Source organism: Phalangium opilio, unplaced genomic scaffold (assembly GCF_054372755.1).
Source record: "Phalangium opilio isolate 3A_F unplaced genomic scaffold, DU_Popi_V2 ptg000209l_1, whole genome shotgun sequence".
NCBI lineage: Eukaryota > Metazoa > Arthropoda > Arachnida > Opiliones > Phalangiidae > Phalangium > Phalangium opilio.
Window position 1 is genome coordinate 8,428,804 of NW_028324217.1, and position 23,535 is coordinate 8,452,338.

Sequence of the window (23,535 nt, forward strand, 5' to 3'; positions counted from 1 at the left end):
TTCGCGGGTTTATTTTATTTTATTATTTTCAATTCCATTTATTTCAATTATTTTATATTTGTTTAATCTGGATCCTTAAGATTCTTCTTAGTTATTTCACTCCCTATATCTATTAATTAAGCTAAATCATCCCCTAGACAACGTATTAATTTATATCTACCCCGCAAGTCCCAATAGTGCAAACTTAGCGGTTACCCGGGATTTTATAAAAACCTTTGTAGGGAGACTATCAACCACCACGTGGGTTAATTCTAAACCACCCTGAATATGAATCAACCCCTTTCTTATATTTTATTATTAACTATTTAAAACCAATTATATTATTTTTCTTTATCCCTATAAACTAACAAAAATCTCCTTACAAGTAAGATAAGTAAAACGGGTAATTCCACTAGAAATCATACTTTACCTCATAATGACGTCATTTCAAGACCAAAAACCCAAAATTTTAACAGGCCAAAATAGTGTCAGGCTATTTCGGCCCGAAAAACAGGCCGAAATAGACACTACGAATTTTAACTTCAAGTAATTTTATGAGTCGCAGTAATGTACTAAATAAGCATCACGGTGCAAAGATGAATTTCCTTATGCAAAAACGTAATTACCCATACCTATTAGGGAGAGGGCAAACCTATTCTTGCCACGTCATAGGCTTATATCTCTTACCTCGATTCCATCCCCCTAACGGGGGAATTTCAGTATCGCGCCTACAAACGCTCCCCTAAGTAGACGTATAAAATGACGTCGTATGTTCTTTCCCTCCCTGACAAACGCCCTCTCCCTATACCAAGAACCCGCCCACTTTGATACCAATCTGTACTTATTGGCTTCTAACAACATAGTAACGTATATCTGTACTTATTGACATCAACAACAACATCACCACTTTAATCAAATTCCAGACATCCTTCTAGATAAGAGCTCACAGAGTCACACCCTCCCGTAAGGTTAGAAATCACAAGAATTTGCAAAATTTTCCATAGAAAAAGCATGGGCTTTTTGGTGGTGTAGCACATCGAATAACTTAGAAACTACAGCAAAGTTATGTTTCTTAACACTTCCAAATTAACAAGCAACTATTCAAGATGTGCCATTTCGAAATTTCATCAAAAACAATAGAGTCTAAGTACCTGCAACAAATCAGTTTATAACGTCTCTAAAGCGGAAACAAACGCAATTTATGCAGTCTTAACTAGCCATTATACCTTGAAGGAGAGAGGAACGTAGGGGAAACCCCCCAGTTCTATAACGTTGCCTCTGTACCCCCACCCAGGGTGGGAAATCAGGATTTTTTAAAAACTGGACATTAGGCCAGCGACCCCCTTGGCCTAGAATAAATAAACTGGTCCATGCCAGGGCACGTCTAGATAGAAAAGTTCGTAATACTACTGAGAGACTTACAGTACTCGAGATAACTAGCTCGAGAAGGAGAACGACAATTAAGCGAGTCAATTGAAGTCCTAACTACACTCGGTGGTGGTTAATTAATTTTGCAGGACCAAGTTCCATCTACGTCCTATTTAGTCTGAACTTACTAAGCACTAATTTGACAGCAGCGCCAAAACCAGGCGTATGTCGCTTTACCCCGAATCTATGACCTACTTCAATCACTTCAAAATTACAAGCTTCAGTTTCTAAGTTACCAGAGATTAACAAACTTATGGATGGAACATATCTTATGAACTTATGCTTGTACTTGTTAGCGAAGGGGGAAGAATTTTTTTTTTAAAATGCTCTGTTGAGGCTGGGAACAGAAGACCTGTGGGAAAGTACGGCTTGGGGGTTTTTTTTTAGTGGAAAAATTTGGTGGTCGTAAATAGAAGGACTTATTTTACAACGCCCCCCTCCTCCTCCGCTTAAAGGAACACGTGCTCTGTTTTGCACCGAGGTGAGTACCTGTGAAAGGCAGAAACTACTGGAAGGGGCTGGCGCCATTGAAGTTATTCCCCCCTTCCTATTGTGTCAAGTTCTTTCTCTATTTCTTGGAAAATTTGAGCCCAGGTGCGAGACAGGTTGCTTGTTTACGTATTTCTGAGATGTGTTATTTACTGGGCCTATATTTAGAAATAGAATTATCATTCTAGTGTTGTGGTGCTTTTGGGATGCGTCTTTCTAAGGTTAAAGGTAAGCTTTTAAGTTTAAGTAAATTATTAAGCGCGTTAATGTTTATTAAACTTGTTTAATCAGTGCACTTTACTAATAATTACGCATGTTTATTTTAATATTGTTAATTTTAATGCATGTTCGGAGTTACTTAAAATAAAAGGGGCCAAAGACGAAACAATTAAGTGCAAAATTAGCAAGCCTCTATGTAGATTATAAAAAACCGTCTTGGTTTGGACCAAGGCCGAAAAAACAAACGATATGTTTGAGGTTTATCAATTGACTGAAGTTTCAGATATTGAAATTTTTTTCTAGTTATTTTTATCCACTCAATCCTTAATCAATATTTAATTCAATCAACTGATTTTACTGTTAATCGATCTAGTCCCTCTAAATTAATTGAAAAAATTACATATCTACGCTTTTTCAAGAACAATTACATTTTCCGAAAACATTTTATCATGAAATTAATTATTTTGAAGGGAGTACGTGTTGAGGCATCAGTATTGAATATTTGAAATGTTCTACTGGATGTCTAAAAAGAGCAAGCGAACTTTGGCATAACTCGAATGGAAAATGTAAATATTTAATTGATGCCAAACCAGGGTGTTGCGCGAATTTATACATTAAATTTCGTATATCGAAATGCTACATTTCTATTGTCGCCTCTATGAAGGTAAAGTTGCACTGGAACTTCCATTTCCATACCTAAGAATTTCTTGGTCATAACTCAGTCTTCATTTGAAACGTCACCCCTACTTTACACCGGTTACGTATTATGCGTAATCATTTTAGCAAGCGTAAAGATCATTTCGGAAAACACCGGGGCGAGGCCACCATTGGGGTGTATTCTCCCTCGCACCAAGGGTCATCGCCAGACGGTGCCAGAGTTCACTACGGGCAGGAGGCTAGTCAACTAGCACTGCCTATAGCGGTGCTTCTAAGCGAGCGAGAAAATGAAAGAGAGAAAACACCCCAATGGCGGGATCACACCTGTGTTTTAGTTTCTCTGTATGTAATTTCCAAACTCACTTACAAATGTACTGTACACCGATTACACTGAGTGATCGGTCGTTCGGGCGCTAGCGAGTGTCAAGCCATAACCATAACCATTCATGTACACGAATGTTTTATAGCGTTAGGTTAATAAGGTTGGCGGGCAAGCCCGGAGTGTCATGTACAGTACCGTTTACTAATGTGAAAAGGTTTCGATCTATATGGTAATATAATATAGTGTGTTGCGACGGCTCAGATGACCCATACACTGGAACCACTGGTGATTATAAAATGCAATATATTGGGAAAATAGAGGAAGGAAGGGGGTGTCGGAGTTAAATGTGACCTTGGCATAACTAGTAATGAATGATGTGTTTAACCATATTATCTCCGCGAGAAATGAATATAACAAGTCATTGATACTGAGAAGTATTTCTGTTTATGTGATCTTTACCCTTAACCACGCAGGATAAACTTTGTTGCTTTGTCTTAAGTAGACGACATTCACTGTAAACGACAGTCTTATCAACAACTTAAAACAGATTTAAACTTCTTTTGGTGCAAACTTGAAAATTTGTCAAGCCAGCAACAATTAAAACTATGTTGGTCAAGGTGCTTACAAGTTAGAGAGCATCGACACGAAATCCCTTCAAAATAATTAATTTCATGATAAAATGTTTTCGGAAAATGTAATTGTTCTTGAAAAAGCGTAGATATGTAATTTTTTCAATTAATTTAGAGGGACTAGATCGATTAACAGTAAAATCAGTTGATTGAATTAAATATTGATTAAGGATTGAGTGGATAAAAATAACTAGAAAAAAATTTCAATATCTGAAACTTCAGTCAATTGATAAACCTCAAACATATCGTTTGTTTTTTCGGCCTTGGTCCAAACCAAGACGGTTTTTTATAATATCTGTCACTTCAGTCTTAATGTAATTAAATTTTGAATAATCATGTTTGCTTCACCGTCATACATTTGCACTCTAAAATATAACGGTGCATTCAAACACCATATATGCTGTTTTTCCGGTGCCAAAAAAGACATCATTTAGGGTGTACTTTAACCCCATTTTTATGATCAATTCACGCCATTTGCTAATATTATTTGCAAGTATTAAGAAAATATTAGGCATTAATGCACCATTTACAGTGGTTTTTAACATCTTTGTTAGGCAATCTGTTGAACTTCTAATATTACTTAGTTTAATGGTGTTAAAAGTATGAAAAAAGTACGCTACCTCTGTCACATTATTAAACCAAGTGAAGTGAAATAGTTGTAAAATATTTATTTTTTCCATATTTAGCACCACGTTTATGGTGTAAAACAAATCGGTCAATACACCATTTCAAGTCCCTGTTTACCCATTTAAAGACCTGTTTACCCATTTAAAGACCCTATTTCCCCCGTTTTAACTTTTAAGGCCCTATTGACCCATTTCAAGTTAATTGTACTATGGTAATTAACCGCTTGCCTGCCTTACGACCGAATTCCAATTCGGCTGAAAACTACCGCAATTTGGCGGTTTTGGATTTGGTCTAATGGGACAAACATCTTGGCTTAAATTAAAATTCTATCTACGCCCGTTAACATCTGATTAACTTGAGTGGTTATGTAAAATGAGCAATAATCTCATCTATTTTGTAAAACATTAAGCAAAATTTACAGTTTTGAAGAATGAAATATTTTTAAATAGCAGAAATGCACCGTTATAAAGCGATTCGCTTATTTTAATTTTTAAGTCAAATTACGTAACACTGTAACGAACTTAAACGAAGTTTGAACATAGAATGAGTTCCCAAAAATAATTTTCTAACGTAATATAGTGCCTATGAAAAACCACATATTATTAAAAGAAAATATTTTTATTTTTAAACGCTGTCAACGATAAAACGTTTGTTATTATTGAACTTTTTTTTATTAAATTTATAACATTTATAGGATAAATACGTCTACTATTAAGAGGTACAATGCTTGAAATTTGTGTCTCAATGACACGTAACCTAACTAACATATGCCTTACCTAACCCGACCTATAAAACCAGCAATATTTTCAACGTTTTTTGTTGAGGGACCTTGAAAAATAAACGATTTTTTGGAAAAGGCCCGAGTTGATTAGTAATGACCTAATATTAATCTCGGTTTCTAAAATAAAAATAAAATTCTTATGCCATGAAATATTTTCCAATAAGCATGTATTTTTAAAAAATTGTGCATACAGACCTCAGAAAGGTTTTTAAGTGATGTTTTAAAAAGTAAAACATGCTCATTATTAAAACTAGAGGTGTACGGTTAACCGTTTCAATCGAATAATTCGATCAAATACCGAACCGAATTATTCGATTCGGTATTCGATAAGCCCATTTTCACTATTCGATACGAATATCGAATACCGAACTGACTATTCGGTTAAAGTTCGACTACCATAAATTTAGGTCCTTGGCAGTAGAGAGACCCACCTTATTTTAAAAATTATCATCCCGATTTTATTTGTCCTCCATCAAAAACTACCATCAAGTGCCTAGGAAAAGTTTAAACAATACTTGGCCACCAATGAGGAGAGGCATTTTGAAATTTAGGAGCTTCTAAATGATTTTCTCATAGCTTTGTATTATTTATTTGCGAATAAAGGGTTACCACCCGATTAATGGCGAATAGTTAAGCCTAGTATTCGCGAGTATTAGGGTTAACTATTCGCGAATACTAGGCTTAACTATTCGCGATTAATCGGTTAGTAAAATATTTACCAAGGCCTAACTATTCGGTATTCGATTTGGAATAAAAACTATTCGATTCGGTATTTGATAAGGAAAATTTTTTAGTATTCGATAACCGGTTCGATACCCAAAAAGTGGTATTCGTACACCCCTAATTAAAACCAATCTGACTCTATTACATTAGTTGTTGCCCAAAATAGTTCATTTGGATAATTTTAACGGCATTAACATTTTTACTTAAAATCGTGTTCAGTCAGGATTGATATAATAAGAGAGCCTTCAACGTGTACAAACACAATAGGAAAGGTAGTGAAGTCCCACTGAACAAGACTATAAATATTCCTGTAAATCAGGCGCATGGTCCTGATATGGGGTGAACAGGGGTTTGATATGAGATTAATAGGGGTTTTAAATTGGGACATGAAATGGGGGTAAATTGGGACATGAAATGGGGGTAAATATCGACTTGAAATGGGGGTAAATATCGACTTGAAATGGGGGTAAATATCGACTTGAAATAGGGGTAAATATCGACTTGAAATGGGGGTAAATATCGACTTGAAATGGGGGTAAATATCGACTTGAAATGGGGGTAAATATCGACTTGAAATGGGTCGAAATATCGACTTGAAATGGGTCCAAATATCGACTTGAAATGGGTCGAAATATCGACTTGAAATGGGTCCAAATATCGACTTGAAATGGGTCGAAATATCGACTTGAAATGGGTCGAAATATCGACTTGAAATGGGTCTAAATATCGACTTGAAATGGGTCCAAATATCGACTTGAAATGGGTCCAAATATCGACTTGAAATGGGTCCAAATATCGACTTGAAATGGGTCCAAATATCGACTTGAAATGGGTCTAAATATCGACTTGAAATGGGTCCAAATATCGACTTGAAATGGGTCCAAATATCGACTTGAAATGGGTCTAAATATGACTTGAAATGGGTCTAAATATGGACTTGAAATGGGTCCAAATATCGACTTGAAATGGGTCTAAATATCGACTTGAAATGGGTCTAAATATCGACTTGAAATGGGTCTAAATATGACTTGAAATGGGTCTAAATATGACTTGAAATGGGTCTAAATATGGACTTGAAATGGGTCAAAATATCGACTTGAAATGGGTCCAAATATCGACTTGAAATGGGTCCAAATATCGACTTGAAATGGGTCCAAATATCGACTTGAAATGGGTCCAAATATCGACTTGAAATGGGTCCAAATATCGACTTGAAATGGGTCCAAATATCGACTTGAAATGGGTCCAAATATCGACTTGAAATGGGTCCAAATATCGACTTGAAATGGGTCCAAATATCGACTTGAAATGGGTCCAAATATCGACTTGAAATGGGTCTAAATATCGACTTGAAATGGGTCTAAATATCGACTTGAAATGGGTCCAAATATCGACTTGAAATGGGTCCAAATATGACTTGAAATGGGTCTAAATATCGACTTGAAATGGGTCTAAATATCGACTTGAAATGGGTCTAAATATCGACTTGAAATGGGTCCAAATATCGACTTGAAATGGGTCCAAATATCGACTTGAAATGGGTCCAAATATCGACTTGAAATGGGTCCAAATATCGACTTGAAATGGGTCCAAATATCGACTTGAAATGGGTCCAAATATCGACTTGAAATGGGTCCAAATATCGACTTGAAATGGGTCCAAATATCGACTTGAAATGGGTCCAAATATCGACTTGAAATGGGTCCAAATATCGACTTGAAATGGGTCCAAATATCGACTTGAAATGGGTCCAAATATCGACTTGAAATGGGTCCAAATATCGACTTGAAATGGGTCCAAATATCGACTTGAAATGGGTCCAAATATCGACTTGAAATGGGTCCAAATATCGACTTGAAATGGGTCCAAATATCGACTTGAAATGGGTCCAAATATCGACTTGAAATGGGTCCAAATATCGACTTGAAATGGGTCCAAATATCGACTTGAAATGGGTCCAAATATCGACTTGAAATGGGTCCAAATATCGACTTGAAATGGGTCCAAATATCGACTTGAAATGGGTCCAAATATCGACTTGAAATGGGTCCAAATATCGACTTGAAATGGGTCCAAATATCGACTTGAAATGGGTCCAAATATCGACTTGAAATGGGTCCAAATATCGACTTGAAATGGGTCCAAATATCGACTTGAAATGGGTCCAAATATCGACTTGAAATGGGTCCAAATATCGACTTGAAATGGGTCCAAATATCGACTTGAAATGGGTCCAAATATCGACTTGAAATGGGTCCAAATATCGACTTGAAATGGGTCCAAATATCGACTTGAAATGGGTCCAAATATCGACTTGAAATGGGTCTAAATATCGACTTGAAATGGGTCTAAATATGGACTTGAAATGGGTCCAAATATCGACTTGAAATGGGTCCAAATATCGACTTGAAATGGGTCCAAATATCGACTTGAAATGGGTCCAAATATCGACTTGAAATGGGTCCAAATATCGACTTGAAATGGGTCTAAATATCGACTTGAAATGGGTCTAAATATGGACTTGAAATGGGTCTAAATATGGACTTGAAATGGGTCTAAATATGGACTTTAGTGCTCATTTAATTGTAAAGATTAAATAGGAAAATTGAGACTGGGTGAAAGATAAGTGTAGTTTTAATTTCAATTAAATAAGGTATCCATGAATTTAACCAAAAAAATCGTGTTTTGCGTTAATTTCACCTTAATTTTACTTACGTTTAAAGGTTTATCTCGATTAAGTTTAGTTTAAAGGCTTATCTCGATTAAGTTTAGTTTAAAGGCTTATCTCGATTAAGTTTAGTTTAAAGGCTTATCTCGATTAAGTTTAGTTTAAAGGCTTATCTCGATTAAGTTTAGTTTAAAGGCTTATCTCGATTAAGTTTAGTTTAAAGGCTTATCTCGATTAAGTTTAGTTTAAAGGCTTATCTCGATTAAGTTTAGTTTAAAGGCTTATCTCGATTAAGTTTAGTTTAAAGGCTTATCTCGATTAAGTTTAGTTTAAAGGCTTAACTCGATTAAGTTTAGTTTAAAGGTTTAACTCGATTAAGTTTGGTTTAAAGGCTTATCTCGATTAAGTTTGGTTTAAAGGCTTATCTCGATTAAGTTTGGTTTAGAGGCTTATCTCGATTAAGTTTGGTTTAGAGGCTTATCTCGATTAAGTTTAATTTAAAGGTTTATCTCGATTAAGTTTGGTTTAGAGGCTTATCTCGATTAAGTTTAATTTAAAGGTTTATCTCGATTAAGTTTAATTTAAAGGTTTATCCGGATTAAGTTAAATTTAAAGGTTTATCCGGATTAAGTTTAATTAAAGGTTTATCCGGATTAAGTTAAATTTAAAGGTTTATCCGGAATAAGTTTAATTAAAGGTTTATCTGGATTAAGTTTAATTAAAGGTTTATCCTAATTAAGTATAATTTAAAGGTTTATCCTGATTAAGTTTAATTAAAAGTTTATCTTGATTAAGTGTGAAATAGAAATACGAGGCTTTATCAACAGCTATACAGTTTAAATATTAATTAAGTAGTCCATTTAAAATTTATTCGAGTTTTTATCCAAAATATGTATATTTTATGCTTAAATTCACCCTAATTATACTTAATTATGTTGAAATTAATGAAGGATTGTGGTTTGGCAGTATTGATTTAGCTATAATTGAGCTTCAAAAAATTATTAACCTTAATTTTAATGTTTAGATGAGTTTTTGATTAGTTCCAATGCATTGCGTTCAATTTTTATCATGCCCCGTGCTAAATTTGCGGTAACGTGAAGATTAACAATTAAATATGTTGTACCGGGGAGCCCGCTACAACGGATCACTACAAAGGTTACAATTTTAATGAATGATGTGATTCCATAGTTTCGCTTAAATACCAGAAATTAAATCAAATACCTAAACAATTCATAGCAATTCTGACATATAAACAAACGGCAATAAGGACTGTGGAAATAGCGAACGCAACCCTCTGTTTACGTTGAAAAAATCTGCACATGGAATTTATTTGACTAAACGTAAAGACAATGTTCTCCTGGATTAACCAGCACCACTGTTACTTATATTTCTAAATTAAACAATCCACTCTTTGTAACAAATAATTTATAAAACGTAATATCATATACGGACTGTTTCTCCAGGAAAAAAATTGTTTTAACGAATCGTTTCCAACGTGGTTACGTTGAGAGAATCTGTGCTGATGTAAACATGGAAATTCCTCTACATTGGTTCAGTTTAAGGAAATATAATATCACACATCTTCACAATTAGTAGCATTTTAATGAGATTAACAAATAATGAAACCCTGTATACCTCCTATATTTGTTGGTAGCAGAAAACGAAGCAGACTGCGTATTTTTGAAATACAGAGCTGGAAATTAGCTTTTTTATCTTTAAAGGGGAAAGAAAGACACTATAAAGACTATATTACATAGACAAACTAAAATACAAATTAAGCCTTGGCCGTAAAGAACGTTCCAAAAACTTACTTTAAATGATATAAAAACCTCTGTTAACTGCAATTATTTACCTGAATTACTTTTCTAGACGAAAATTCGACCTGATAACGACGTATTTCTTATTAAGGGTGCTACAGTTAATTAAAAAATATATATAAAGGTGCTCAAGCTCGGATGAAATACCAAAGTAATTTGTCAGCGTCTACTGCTAGATAGTCTGACCCAAAAGTAATTTTTGACGTACTTTCAGAATTAACTAAAATTAACATACTTAGAGTTAATTGATTTAAATTAAACTAGCCGATAGCACACCTTGAATACTTAATTGTTAATTCAAGAGTATTCCGAAAAGTAACTTCGCTGTAGTTTTTCTGTGCGCGGTGGGGGTAAATCACGAAAAACCCCATGTTAATCTCCATAGGAAATTTAGTAAAAGCATGGATGAAGGATGGGCGTGAAAAACATTCGACGCTCTACAGGATGTGCAACTCCCTATACTAAAAAGTAGACAAGTCGATACTAGCGCCGCCTGGCTACCAGCGCTGGAAACCCTCGTGGGAAAAATAAAAAATACTGGACACGAGAAAAAAACACGCGCTACTGTCGATTTTTTCCTTAGCGTCGTCTGCTAGAAGCAAAACAGTAATTTTTTTTCTTATGTCCAGTATTTTTTATTTTTCCCGCGAGGGTTTCCAGCGCTGGTAGCCAGGCGGCTCTAGTATCGACTTGTCTACTTTTTAGTATAGGGAGTTGCACATCCTGTAGAGCGTCGAATGTTTTTCACGCGCATCCTTCATCCATGGTAAAAGCATGTGAATTTTGCTTTAACGTTACAAAAGGGTGTCAAGTCATATCTACAAGGGCCTACCGGCCCTGTAGAATACGGCCAAATATAATTAAATTGAATGATTGTTACGTAATATCAGAAGTGGATAATAGAAGAAGGGTGACACTCTCAAGTTATATAGCTAAACAAAATAATTATGATTTTTGATGGTGACTAATTACTAATTAGCTTCGTTAACGCATTTATAAAATTTGAAATGCATTCATTTATCAACGGAAACAATTCTAGTATCATAGTTAAGAAATTTTGTAGATTTTAAAAACTGCTATTTCTTAAGTTTTTTAATATTTAGCTTAATTTTTAGATTTAAAACCGCTACCTTAGAATAATACTTCTCTATTATCCCCTTCTGATGATATTGATCAAATATAGATAGTTTACAAACATGGAGAATTCATACCATTTATATCCGGAAACCCGGTAATCTCCATGTGTGTAAACTATATCGGATTCAGTAAGTTTGAATTTTCGCCTTTTCTATGATTTATCATATTTTATCCAACAATGGCTCCATCTATTAGCAATTTACCTTATAATTTTAAACTTAAAAAATTATAGTAATATGTTTTTATCATTTTTTATCATAATCAAAATTTATTTAACTACATGATATGAGAATAGCTTAAATTTGATTATCTTATCAACGAAGTCAAAATAGATGGCACGGCTTGCATTATTTTTCATTGGAAGAACGTAAAATTAAGACCCTTATATTCTTAATTATTTAGTAAATTAGGTCAATTTTTAAAAACGTTTTTCGATAGCGCAATATATGAAAAATGCTTATATTTTACATTAAGTTATGAATGTTAACGTAGGTATGTGAAGCATACACTTGGTATTATATATGACACCTTTTCCATACAGGGTTTAGGTAAGAATTTTTATATAGCCTAAATAGGATACAAATGTAGGTTATCGCTTCTCGGCCTTTTGGCTAAGATCAAAGTGTAGTATCTGTTCTTATCAGCTTAATATCTGATACGGGTCCCATTGGGGCCCAAGATATTAAACTTATTTTTGAACGGCGGCGGAGAGTTCGGGGCTTGCTCCACCTCCGCCACGGGTTGGCCCGGTATTGCAGTACCTCCGGGATCGGCCCACTCCCTTAAATAAAACAAAATCAAACACACAGATCCTAACTACCATCGATTTGCAGCAATCAAATTTGCCGTTCTTCGCATCTCACAATGAATTTGGATTGCGTCGTTGTTACTCGGGGAAGGAATTTGATATTTATACTATATCATAAGTTAATTATACCTCTAAGTACACAAATTCGGGGAACGACTGGGCATCTTTGGCAGGCTACTGTGACGTCAGAACTCGTATAGCGCTAAGATCCGAAGAGAGAAAATTTTAAAATTTCTGTCGCGGTGCAGCCACCAAGCGGTCGAGACGAAAAATAAAATCATCCAGTGGAATAAAGGAGAGTTTTACGTTTCGTATAGGCAGGCACTGGGGGGGAACGAATTTTACTTAAGCAACCCCAAATCCCTCTCTCTCTCGTGAGATAGAGGCGGTTTCAGTCCTGAAACATTCTAAAAGGGATAAAAGAAACGCTAGGCTAGGCGGTACAATTTTGTATTGAAGTTGAGGTGATAAATGATACGGAGAGAGTATAGGGTTTCATTAAAGGGAGCCAGACAAACACTATTGCCATAGAAGTGGAAGCGATTTGTGTACTTAGAGGTATAATTAACTTATGATATTATAGATAAGGTCCGGCGACTGCAAGTCGGGGTTACCTAGCTACTTTGACAGTTTCTTTCTTCTTTGTAAAACTTATTTCTAGCTTATTTCTAGTTTGGTCATTTTCTTTGAGCCTGAGAACGCTGGTCGTCAAAGGTTAGGGGAGGTAATTATAATTCTTTGGGGATTGTTGGACGGCGTCCGGCCGGCGTCGCTCACCAGATCCCACACTTTTAAGTTTTACTTACTGAACTAATAGGTACAGCTATAAACGGTTAAGTTTACCCATATACAGTGCAGCTCCACCGTGTTTTGTTCATTCGCTCATATTTAGAATAAGATAGAAAAAGGGTTCACAATAAGAAATTTACCGATGCCTAAAAGATAAGAACACCATTGCCAAAGGTATGATGTGTGCGTCGTTTCGTGGCAAAGGATTGTCGCGGTACACGGTGTGGCGACTGATGGTCGCCAGGGAGGTCAGAGGTCACCGGGTTTTTCGAGGGGTTAAGGGGGATAGAAACCTTAACCTCCCATTGGTTCGTTATTGGTGACCACCTCCGAACAGAGCCAATAAGACGGGTCACGTCTGGAGTCCCGAGTGAAGACCTCTACAACGATTGGTCAAGTGTAAGATATACAGGGTGTTTCTGAAAAGTCCATCACAAATTAAGGGGCGTGTTTATGGGACCAAACTGAGCGGAAAGTACCAAAGAACATGGGGTGTACAACATTTTGTTACGGAGATATGGCCTTCCAAACATTCGCCCCTAAAACAAGGAAATATCCAAAAATGAGGAGTAACACTTAAGACCGACTAACCAGCTTGTTTAAAATTACTAGACAATTTCAATAGCCTTTAATCGAACAATTGATTTCTACCTTTACTAATCAGAAGCGTATAAATGAGTAGAAGTATGCCTACGGTGGTAATGTAAAATTAATCCCAAGTGACATGATGTTTCAAGATCTTCCCAGCACCAAGTAAAATGGTTCTGATTGAAGGGACTTTTATTAGCACAGCGTAAACAACGTTATTTTCAGGAATTAGTCCAAATGTCCACGGGCGGCATTGCAAAAACGTGGCAGTCTTTCGAATGATACTTGGACATGTTGGAAGATCCCTGGCTTGTTCCTGTTATCTCAAACCGTAAAAAGCTACGCAAATCTTCATCATCACGGACAACACTCTTGTACGTTAGGTATGACCTTGAGAAAACCTAAAAGGACATCTCGAATGTATTTGAAAAACCCATCTCCAATTAAGGGGCGTGTTGTTTGTTTCCAACAGAGTAAACTCGCCCAGAGAACAATTACAATGCAGAGCCACGTTTCGGCGTTAATGGCCCACAAAGGTGGTCCCAAAAACAAGAACAAACTTTAATTTGTTTCGTTCAGTAAGTGTTTCATGTGTCATAGATAAAACGCCATGATTTCAGCATCGCGGTCCGAAATTATCTTAACGCGACCTTCCCTTTGCGGTGGTTAGGTCGAGGTGGACCTGTGGAGTGGCCTGCTCGATCACCCGATCTGAACCCTTGTGATTTCTTTCTTTGGGGCCACCTGAAAGACTTAGTTTATCAGACTGAAGTGCCCGATGTTGAAGAGCTACGTCGACGAATAATTCACGGCTGTCAAACAATTCGCGAAACTCCAGGCATTTTTCAACGTGTAAGGGAATCATTTGTAAGACGTGCTAATGTGTGCCTTAACGCGGGTGGTGAACACTTTGAACAATTTTTGTAACTAGTTGCAATTAAATGTTAAAACTTGTCAATAAATTCATTTTCTTCGTGCATTAATCATGGCGTTTTATCTATGACACATGAAACACTTACTGAACGAAACAAATTAAAGTTTGTTCTTGTTTTTGGGACCACCTTTGTGGGCCATTAACGCCGAAACGTGGCTCTGCATTGTAATTGTTCTCTGGGCGAGTTTACTCTGTTGGAAACAAACAACACGCCCCTTAATTGGAGATGGGTTTTTCAAATACATTCGAGATGTCCTTTTAGGTTTTCTCAAGGTCATACCTAACGTACAAGAGTGTTGTCCGTGATGATGAAGATTTGCGTAGCTTTTTACGGTTTGAGATAACAGGAACAAGCCAGGGATCTTCCAACATGTCCAAGTATCATTCGAAAGACTGCCACGTTTTTGCAATGCCGCCCGTGGACATTTGGACTAATTCCTGAAAATAACGTTGTTTACGCTGTGCTAATAAAAGTCCCTTCAATCAGAACCATTTTACTTGGTGCTGGGAAGATCTTGAAACATCATGTCACTTGGGATTAATTTTACATTACCACCGTAGGCATACTTCTACTCATTTATACGCTTCTGATTAGTAAAGGTAGAAATCAATTGTTCGATTAAAGGCTATTGAAATTGTCTAGTAATTTTAAACAAGCTGGTTAGTCGGTCTTAAGTGTTACTCCTCATTTTTGGATATTTCCTTGTTTTAGGGGCGAATGTTTGGAAGGCCATATCTCCGTAACAAAATGTTGTACACCCCATGTTCTTTGGTACTTTCCGCTCAGTTTGGTCCCATAAACACGCCCCTTAATTTGTGATGGACTTTTCAGAAACACCCTGTATAACCGGGTGTTCGGGTCAGAAAGAACGCTTCTAAAACCATTCTCAAGATTGAAACTCTCTTCTGACATTTTCACACTGATGGAGATGACTACGAGGAAGATGGTGAGAGGGTCCAAGGCCTAAAAGTTCCTCTCCGGACTTTGGCCCAAAAGAGCAATCCCCAAGAAGACGCGTGACAATGCGAACCGGTGATCAGTCGGTCGAAAGCCGCGTCGTATAAGAACGCGAGACGTTTAAACCGGTTTGGTGCGGGTAAAGCGCGTATTGAAGAACAAACGGGAGACCCCAAGAACGTAAAGTACTTTTATTGGTTTTATAATGTTTGGCATGGTTATGTAAATATTTTGTATAATTGTAAATAGAGTTAAATGGCATTGGTACTGGTGTACTATATTAATGAGTCCTGAAATGTTAATTATTAAAATTTAATAATAAGTGAACCCCAACTATGGTCTCATTGTTTCGTATTTAGGGTATAAGGTTTGGTAGGCGGTTGGGTGGTTTTTGTGCCTGTGCTATCGGGTAAGGTTTGGTTCAAAGGAGGCCGACGGATAAGTCGGTCTCGTAAGGTTACGCGTGGTGATAGCGTAGGAAAACGTCACAACCTCCACGTTTTAATCCTACACCTAAAAAAATCTTAACCCTTCACTAAATACAGCACTGCGAAAGACAATTTAAATTGCGGTCATTTCAGTCGTGTTTTCTTATCTTTAAACAGGTAAATTATCTTACAATCTTTAGTATAAATCCTCGGACACTTCTGAAAGCCCTCCATCGTTTTTGATACAGAACTCTTAGCCATGCTAAGTCCTAAGGGATGTAGTATACTCCGCTTTCACAATTTTTGTTAAATTTAGGATGGCGATTGATTCACAGTTAGGGATAAGAAAAAGAGTAATCGCGTGAACCTTTTGCGTAAGCCCTGCTATTGGAAGTCTAGACGTTTCTCGTGATCTTAATGATGATTGAGTGCCTATGTTACAGATTGGTGTCTCTGTGGTACGGATATAGGAAAAGTAGATGGTGTTGTTGTTAGGAGCCAATAAGTACAGATTGGTGTGTATGTGGTATACAAAAAAGACTAGAGTATGATGTTGTTAGTAGCGAATAAGTAGAGATTGGTTTGTATGTGGGAGAGATTGTACAAATTAGGTGTAAAAGTTGGAGGATAGCTTGCGAATGAAGGTTGATGTATGTACAATCATCCGAAAATTGTGAACACGTTTGCTTCGATTTTCTATCTGCGAACACGGCGTCAGACACACACGCAAACAGATCTGTCCCGTGTAACACCCCTCAAAGAGGTAAAAAATGTTCCAGTGGATTTTAAATAGATATTATATCATACCTGAGATTACAGCTGCTTTTCAATTTATCCATTATGTAATCCTGAACGTAAAAGCTCTGTCTATTGTGCCAAAATGATTTAGTTTTCCTTGTTTTGTCGTGGTACTAAAGTCGTAAAGGTACAATATTAAATATTTTTATAATTTTATGGCTGTTAAAATTACAAGCAGGAACTTTCGGAACACTTACCGATCGTGTTGAGTAAAGAAAAACATTCTCCATTTTCAGTATCTTAATAATGACTGGGTATCCATGTACATACAAATCATAAATAAAATATTGAACGTCAAAGTGGGTACTCTAAATAAAGTCTCTAGTTTAGGAATGCTCTACGTAGTTCACCACTTCGGAGTTGCAAACTAAGCCTCTAGTGGCCACACCCTAACTCTAACAATAGATAAGAAGGTTTGACCAAGGTTGAAGGTACATTTAAAGTAAAGATGAGGCTTTATTTTCTTCCAAATATAGCTTGAATGTATAAAAAATAATTGTAGACTCTAGACTAGAACTAAATATTTGTAAAGGATATATTTATTTCCGTAAGAAACTTAATTTTTAAAAAAATATGTACAGTACCTAAATTGAGAACTTTAATTTCAAAACGTGGAAGGAAAAAAATAACAAGTTGTGATAATAAAATTATGCCTCTCCGAGTTGATAGGTCTACATGCAAACTTGTTTATTTAGATACTCAATTATCGCTCTTAATTGACTAGCAAGTGCTGATGTTAATATTAATGAATTATTTAAGCATTATTCAAAGATGTATTCACAACTCGGTTGGCGCGTTAACACTATGTCGTTATACCAAAAACGGATTTATGTGAGAAGAACGTTGAAGGTAACAAATTCACTACCCATCCTCGCATACTTTATTGAGAAACGTCGTCTGCTTATATTTTGACTCCACCCACAAATTCTGTATATCTCTCTTTTTTTTTTTTTTGCTCCGTTGTGTATGACGAGCTAGGGCTTTATACAAAGCCTTACAGCTCCAAATCTGTGGGGAGATAAGTTATAGACCTAAATATTTTTTGGTAGCCAATTTGAATTGTCCACTTTGCTTTTTTACCACTGGCGCAATTTCGGAAAAAATATTTAACCACGAAAATAGAGAAGTCGATATATGCAGAATTTGTGGGTGGAGTCAAAATATAAGCAGACGAAGTCTCTCAATAAAGTATGCGAGGATGGTACCAGAGGCTAAAGCTATGATCCCACGTTCTTAGTGCATAAATCCGTTTTTGGTTATACCTCAAAGAAATTCTTAGTTTGCAGGCGTGAGTGTCAACGTAACCAAAGCTGATTTTTCTCTATTCGGGCTAATAGAGAATATCCTCAAAAAGAATGGAAGCTCTGGCGCTATAACACGATTTCGAATAGACCTTTAACTACGCCGATCTAGTTTCAGTCATGGCACGTGGTTCTACTAATTAACCTAAAGCTAGATTCCCACTCGACGGAAAACACGACGGAAACCGGCAGAAAGGGGTTCGACCGAAAAATCTTTACGCCGAGCCCGACGGAATTTCCGTTCAGTCGGGCGTAAGTTGTGTTCTATTTTTTCGGTCGTGTTCGGCGTTACGACGGTGTCTCAGCCAATGAAATTATCCTACTGACAACGTCATAAATTTCAAGAGCGCACGCATACGCGAGATAGATTGATAGCCGCCATTTTTTTGTGGTTGATCAAGGCTTATCGAAAACATACTACCAAGAAAGCAAAATTATACTAACGGAAGTAAAATGAGATTTGATGTTAATAAGGAAGACTTTACTGAGGAGGTTAGAAAATATCCCTTCTTGTACGATCTAAGCGACAAGGGGACAAAGATACCAATTCAGAGTGTTTAATGGATGTTGTGGAAACAACTCAAATCTGTCACTAAAAGATCTACCGCCAAACTGAAAATTCAGTCGTAGTGTGAACGGTCTACCGCCGGACGCCGGCGTACGTTAAAATTTCTACCGTTGGCTGTGTGGTTTCCGCCGGGTTTTTTCGGTCGAGTGGGAATCTAGCTTTAAACTATTAATTTAAAAATGTATATGACTTTCCGCTCATTTTCAACCGTTAATGTCTCTTCATAGTGGACAAGTGGACACAAAAAAAAAACAGATTCTAAGATGGTGGTTTTAGAACCCTATAAGCACAGATTGTCGTCTATTTGGGATAGACAAAGACCAGAAGATGGTGGTGTTAGAAGGTAGTAAGTAAAGATTGGCGTCTATGTTGAATGGAGGACGGACTTGGCTGATGAAATAATAGTGTCCAGTAAAAGGGTGGATTGAACATAAGAGGGAGAGCTGACCAAGTTGTGAAAGCCGTGAACCCGGTACTGAAATTGGAAGCACCTTTGCTCCGATTTGCAACTGCGAACACAGTCACGTCCAGACACACCGACACATAGTCATAAATGTCCAGTATAATACCTCTCCGTGACGTAAGTGAGGTACGTCACGGAGAGGTAAAAACTCAAAGAATACGAAATAAACGATGCTTATTTTAAAATTGTGCCCTCTAGTTCTCTTAATTATGAAGCAAGCAATAATCTGTTACTTGTTCGAGTAAGCTATGCCTAAACCAAATCTTCTATCCGTTAATGAAGGTCGATCACGTGCTTTTATTTTTCCCGCGGAAACCGCCACGATATTCTGCATGCAGAAGCGGTAGAAAAATGGACTATAGAATTATTTCTCTGTTTAGTTTGCTTTTGAAGCTCTATCTCGTGTTACCGCTTCCTTTATTGAGATTATTGTGCAAGTTATACTAACAAGTTCGGAAACCAGAATTAACCTCTCCGAACAATTAAAGGGAGGGTGAAGTAGAAAATCAAGTGATTTTTTATCGATTCTTCTATGCATAGTGAAACATTCAGGAAATACTTCCGAATGATTTTAAAATTCAAATTAGGTTCAGATTTTAAGGATAATTTTAAAGAAGGTCCTCCGACCAATCGCGTAACGCCCTACCTTTTTATTAACAAAATTCTCGTGGCACGTTCCGTGTCCAATGAAATTCATCACGAGATTTGGTAAAATTCGCGCGCGACGTGATAATCGTGGCGCGAGACAAGGAGCGTGCCACGAGAATTTTGTTAATAAAAAGGCAGGGCGTTACGCGATTGGTCGGACGTCCTTATTTAAAATTATCTTTAAAATCTGAACCTAATTTGAATTTTAGAATCAATGGGAGGTATTTCCTAAATGTTTCACTATGTAGACTGGTCTTACAATTAATAGAAGAATCGATTAAAAATCACTTAATTTTCTACTTCACCCTCCCTTTAACAGGTTTTTCTTAAATAATTTAAAAATATAGTTGATTTTAATAATTTTAATCGTCATTAATTTAGCTCAATTATAGTTAAATTGTATTAAGACACTTTATTCCAAAAGTCATTTTAAACATAGCTACTGTTGACCTTTGAATTCAAGCGTATGCCTTTTAACAATTTTTTGGAAATTTAGGGTGTATAAGACGATTGATTCAGAATATAGGATAATAATACCAGCAATTGCGTGAACCTTTGGTGGAAGCCCTGCCATTGGCTAGACGTTTCTCGTAATCCTAGCCTATCACCGCGTAAATCTTAACCTTTACGATGATAATGAAGTAGAAGCTAATATTGCTTTCTTCGAACACGTTTGCTCCGCTTTGCCAACTGCGAACGCGGTTACAGACACACACACACAGACAAACAGACACGTCCAGTGTAATACCTATTCGTGACGTCACCGTCACTCAGAGTGGTGAAAAGCGTGTTAATAAGCATAAGAAATAGTACTACATAGTTTTAATGCTGCAATGTCTAGTAAAGACAAAATAATTGTCTAAAATATTACCTATCTTTGATCTACTAGTGTTTTCAAAATAATTTTTAAAATAATAGCGCAGTCTTCTTAGCGATTTGTTACTTTTTCGGCTTTAAGTGAGAAAAGCTGTAACCTGAGACGTCGATTTTTACGGTCACGTTGTTGGGCTTTGTCTTTGCTATCGATAGGAGTCTTTCCACATCCTCCGTTTGTAACTGAAGTGTTCTCAGAGAGGCTGGTTCAGTATGCATAAAATTCTAATCACATTTTCAACTTTAATGCCTTACGTGCGAAAACCTAATTCAACCCAGGTTTTAACATAAACCGATAAGAATCATTAGCATTTCTAATATTTTTCCAGCTTTGCAAACATATTTGCTTCTAGTACATTACGGTTTTAACATTTAAATTGTTCCATTTGCTTGTTTTAACGGAATATATCAATAAAATTATACCGAAATTAAAAATGCGGTAATAAGGATCATTAGCGAAATATTTTTCCAACCTCGCGAAAATTACATTTCCATTTACATGCATGACATTGAATGTTCAAATATTAAATCTAGATTTATATATCTCGAGAATCATTAAACCTCAAATATACTTTTTTAATTCAAATGGATAATACGTTTGACTAATGTAAAATGCTAAAGAGCATAGATCCCTTTCTCTAACGTTTTCTTCTGAAAATCTTTCAGCTTATTAAAAAACACTTTGTCCTGATTTTTTGATCATTATAGAGTTGTCCAATAGCATATCTTCTAGAGGGAGGTTTAACCGATCATTATTCTCATTTTATACCGATCTAACTACTGCATCGACCTTTGGGAATTTCTCTATAAAAACCACGTAACAAATGACAATTTCTCGTTCATTTAAACTGCCTACTCGGAAACCATTGAAGTCAAAAGGCTCATCTTCTATGACGACAGACAGATCTATGGCGACCTTCCTGAATTTGCATGGCAAATAAAATGCTACAATGAACACTCGGGCAAGGTAGCCTTCACTATTCAACATTCACGGGGTCAATCTTTCTTCCTACTACCCATCGACCATTCCATTATATACTTGCTAGAATTAGACAGAATCTAATTCAATTTCTCTTTCGTGTTTTCCGACATTTACGAAGCTTGATTTTAAATCCTCTAAGATCTCTACTTCTTCCACAGTATATATAATATATTATACAGTATTATGATTTCTTATTAGTGCCACAAGATTACAAGTTTAATTGAACGCTGTAAGTTAATATTAGTTTTAACCTTGGTAGAAGTTAAAACGTTGAAAAGTATGATCCAATGTAATGACAATAAATTGTTGAGTTATGCCACAAGTGTAGTAGTGTACATACAAAGTTTGTCGTTACCTTAGGTCATCCTCGAAGGCCAAAGACCATTACTTCCTTCCACTTATTGGGTAGATTTCCCTCCCCCATTTTACATAGAAACAAGATGGCCTAGCCCATAATTAAGCACACATCGTTTACGTACTCTAGCTATCCCTATTACAAATAATTATACTTCTAGCATAAGCGGATAATACAATAAGTGGCACATTTTTGGAAAATCCTTAACGATAGTTTGTTTAGGAGCGATTTCGCAATCGCGAAACCCGGAACCATAATTACGGCACCATGGAACCGGAATATTTAGCAGCCCTACTTAATTTCGTAAAATATAGTGTAAATATTTTCTACAGATACGTTTATAATAGTTAAAAAGAGTTCTGATTAGAGGTGTGCGGTTAACCGTTTCAATCGAATAATTCGATCGAATATCGAACCGAATAATTCGATCCGGTATTCGATAAGCCCATTTTCACTATTCGATACGAATATCGAATACCGAACTGACTATTCGATTAAAGTTCGACTACCATGAATTTAGGTCCTTGACACTAGAGAAACCACCTTTTTTAAAACATATCATCCCGATTTTATTTGTCCTCCATCAAGAACTACCAGCAAGTGCCTAGGAAAATTTTAAGAAACACTTGGACACCAACGAGGAGACGTATTGTGAAATTTAGGAGCTTCTAAATGCTTTTCCCCTTGCTTTGTTTTAACTATTCGCGAATATTAGGGTTACCACCCGATTAATCGCGAATAGTTAAACCTTGTATTCGTGAGTATTAGGGTTAACTATTCGCGAATACTAGGCTTAACTATTCGCGATTAATCGGTTAGTAAAAAATTTACCAATGCCTAACTATTCGGTATTCGATTTGGAATAAACTATTCGATTCGGTATTTGATAAGGAAAATTTTTTAGTAGTCGATAACCGGTTCGATACCCAAAAAGTGGTATTCGCACACCCCTAGTTCTGATCCTAACTATATCGCAATAATCCAGCACCAGACGTGCTCTCATTAATTGGCGTATCAGTGATGTACATCTGGTTGATATGCGCGTGTGCGGGTCCTTTTAAACAAGATGCCCCGGGCTCAGAAATGTTTTCGGAAATGCCCATTGTGTCCCTGCTGGAGTTTTTTTCTTTTTTTTTTAACTAGACAAACGGATATACAACACGCCATTCATGTTTTGGATATAAAATTTCAATTATGGTTATAAAATATAATTATCTCTTCAAAAAATCATTAAAAATTCAAGACGGCATATTTCAGAAACATAAGGAATCAGAAAAAAATACTTGGTTTTTGTCAATAATGTCCATTTAAAGAAAAATTATTTTCAATTGAGAGATTGACTTTTTTATTCATTCAATAGGGAGCTAACAACTGGCTAGGGGGAAGAGATAGTCTGACGTCACGCAGCCCCCTCTGGTTGGCATTTTTGCGCGTAGAATACTGTTTCCAACCGTTAGGGGGATGAAACTCCAGTAAGAGATAGAAGGGTGTGACGTTTCAGGGTTAGAACTGTTAGCTCCCTATGGATCTGAAATTTTTGAAAATTTGGTCGTGAAAGTGTTTTCT

The 23,535-nt window shown here is 36.4% G+C and overlaps 2 long non-coding RNA genes and 1 other non-coding gene across 11 annotated transcripts; 2 read left to right on the forward strand and 1 right to left on the reverse strand.

The window, feature by feature from the left end:
- Positions 1 to 5,823: 5,823 nt before the first annotated feature.
- Positions 5,824 to 10,896, reverse strand: LOC149618871 (uncharacterized). 8 transcript variants are annotated; one of them, XR_016375236.1, is made up of 4 exons: positions 10,375 to 10,895; positions 10,158 to 10,235; positions 9,529 to 10,103; positions 5,824 to 6,183 (listed from the first exon to the last, which is right to left on the reverse strand). It is a non-coding gene; the product is annotated as an uncharacterized LOC149618871 (long non-coding RNA). The 8 variants fall into 8 exon arrangements; XR_016375240.1 differs by lacking the exon at positions 5,824 to 6,183 and having other exon boundaries at positions 8,999 to 9,912; positions 9,975 to 10,064; positions 10,375 to 10,896; XR_016375241.1 differs by lacking the exon at positions 5,824 to 6,183 and having other exon boundaries at positions 8,999 to 9,912; positions 9,975 to 10,103; positions 10,375 to 10,896.
- A 303-nt stretch (positions 10,897 to 11,199) lies between these two features.
- Positions 11,200 to 14,644, forward strand: LOC149618872 (uncharacterized). 2 transcript variants are annotated; one of them, XR_016375184.1, is made up of 3 exons: positions 11,200 to 14,044; positions 14,134 to 14,239; positions 14,332 to 14,644. It is a non-coding gene; the product is annotated as an uncharacterized LOC149618872 (long non-coding RNA). The 2 variants fall into 2 exon arrangements; XR_016375183.1 differs by having other exon boundaries at positions 11,200 to 14,239.
- Positions 12,068 to 12,259, forward strand: LOC149618873 (U2 spliceosomal RNA). The gene has a single exon (XR_016375640.1). It is a non-coding gene; the product is annotated as a U2 spliceosomal RNA (small nuclear RNA).
- Positions 14,645 to 23,535: the final 8,891 nt, after the last annotated feature.